Genomic DNA, 2,233 nt, shown 5'->3' on the forward strand with positions numbered 1-2,233 from the left:
AGGGGAAACTTTAAGCCATGAGTCATCCAATAAAAAAAAAAGCAGGGGCGGAGGGGGAATATACCTAGAAGAGGAGTTGCTGGTAATTCTGTTTAGCTTTTTGAGGCATTACCAAACTTCTTTCCATAGTGGTTGCACCATTTTACATCCCACCAGCAATGTTTGAGAGTTCCGGTTTCTTCACATCCTTGCCAGTACTGTTATTTTCCATTTTTTAGATTAAGCCATCCTGATGGATAGGAAGCATACCATTGTGGTTTTGATTTACATTTCCTGATTAATGATGAGCATCTTTTCATGTGCTTAATTGGCCATTTGTATATCATTTTTGGAGAAATGTCTGTTTAAATCATTTGCTCATTCTACAAATTAGATTGGTTTTAGCAACTTTATTCATAATAGTCCCAAATTGGAAATAACCCCAATTAACTGATAAATGGGTAAACCAAAGTGTTATGTTCATACAGTGGAATATTGCCTACAAAAAAAGAGTGAAGTCCTAGTATATATAATAGCATAAATGAAAGAAGCAAGATAGAAAAGACCATGTATTGTATGATTCATTTTATATCATATGTCCAGAGAAGGCAAATCCAGAGAGAAAGGAAGCAGACCAGTATTTTCCAGGGGTGTGGGAAGGTAGGAATGAAGATGATTGCTTAGTAGGTGCAGGGGTTTGGGGGGTGATGAAAATGTTCTAGAATTAGACCATTTCAGGGTGCCTGGGTGGCTCAGTGGGTTAAGCCTCTGCCTTCGGCTCAGGGCGTGATCCCAGAGCCCCCCATGGCACCAGGCTTCCTGCTCAGCAGGGAACCTGCTTCCTCCTCTCTCTCTGCCTGCCTCTCTGCGTACTTGTGATCTCTCTCTATCAAATAAATAAATAAAATCTTAAAAAAAAAAAAAGGAATTAGACCATTTCAGTGTTCTTATCATAGTGGTGGTGACCACACAACAACATTGTGAATGTACTGAAAGCCAGTGAATTGCACGTTTTTAAATAGTTAAAACAGCCTATCCTGCTCAGGTCTGGTCACTGCCGGATTCACATTTCAGTCAGTGTTCCAGCAGAGAGATCCCTCCCCAAGTGTGGGTCTTCTTTTTATGGGTGAGGCATGAGGGATTAGGGATTTCAGCTGTTTTCAGGAATTGTTTGGGAAGGGCAGCTGCCTAGAACTTACAGATCTCAGGAACTGTGGAAAGTTGCAGTGTCTGCTATCAGAGAAAAGGAAGCTGCTAGTCTTGTAGGGAGCTAAGTGTAGGCTTAGTCCTCCCACTGGTAGACAGAAAGCCCTTGATTGTCCATGCAATTCTGAATGAGCATCCAAGTCACTTTGAAATAATCCTGCTCCTTGCATCACACCTTTGTATGTATGTATTCACGTCTCTACAATATATGCATTATGACCACAATACATAGATTATATTGAATTTAATAAAATATTTATAAATGACTGGTTTATTTCATTATCTGTCTCAAATTCTAACTTTCTCAGGATTGGAAAGTCATTTATCCTAAAGGAAACATTATTCCAGCTCAGCAAGAAGCCTGCTTCTCCCTGTCCTCCCTGCTTGTGCTTTCTGTTGCTTTCTCTGTTCCTATCTCTCAGATAAATAAATTCTTCAAAAAAAAGAATTAACTAGGCTTCTAAGCATCAGTTTTAACAGAAACCTGTTAGATTTTGCTTTAAGTATGGGGCGGGCACCTAGGTGGCTCAGTCAAGTTGAGTGTCTTACCCTTGATCTCAGCTCAGGTCTTGATCTCAGAGTCATGAGTTTGAGGCCCAATTTGGGCTCCATGCTGGGTGTGGAGCCTATGTTAAAAAAAAAAAAGTTTCAGTATGGGGTGGGGGTTAAGGATCAAGGAGTAAGCAAACTGTATGAGAAACATGAGTGCTAATAAGCGAGGTAAGCAAAAATAACATGACTTGAACAGCTGAGCACTCAGATGGGAGCTTGATTTTTAGAATGTATGTATCAACAGCTTTACTAAATGGCACTATTTCTGTATTGAGGGGGCTTAGGCTACCTGCCCAGTCTTAAAGGAGTCTAACTGCAGCCTGGCTGAGGAATGCAGTTGTTAATCATTTCATTATTAAAATCCCATTTAGTGGGCGCCTGGGTGGCTCAGTGGGTTAAGCTGCTGCCTTTGGCTCGGGTCATGATCCCAGGGTCCTGGGATCGAGTCCCGCATCGGGCTCTCTGCTCAGCAGGGAGCCTGCTTCCCTCTCTCTCT

General features: G+C 41.6%; 1 protein-coding gene and 1 long non-coding RNA gene across 3 annotated transcripts in view; one reads left to right on the forward strand and one right to left on the reverse strand.

Moving 5' to 3' along the window:
* The window catches only part of PIK3C2A (phosphatidylinositol-4-phosphate 3-kinase catalytic subunit type 2 alpha), a 104,383-nt gene that overhangs the window by 28,386 nt on the left and 73,764 nt on the right, over positions 1-2,233 (forward strand). The gene's annotated exons all lie outside the window — the stretch shown is intronic.
* LOC132022449 (uncharacterized) overlaps positions 1-2,233 on the reverse strand; it is a 13,559-nt gene that overhangs the window by 7,146 nt on the left and 4,180 nt on the right. Inside the window, exon 2 of the long non-coding RNA XR_009405586.1 lies at positions 1,735-1,811. This is a non-coding gene — a long non-coding RNA (uncharacterized LOC132022449). The remainder of the gene's footprint in view (positions 1-1,734; positions 1,812-2,233) is intronic.

This window comes from Mustela nigripes, chromosome 1, assembly GCF_022355385.1.
Source record: "Mustela nigripes isolate SB6536 chromosome 1, MUSNIG.SB6536, whole genome shotgun sequence".
NCBI classification, from domain to species: domain Eukaryota; kingdom Metazoa; phylum Chordata; class Mammalia; order Carnivora; family Mustelidae; genus Mustela; species Mustela nigripes.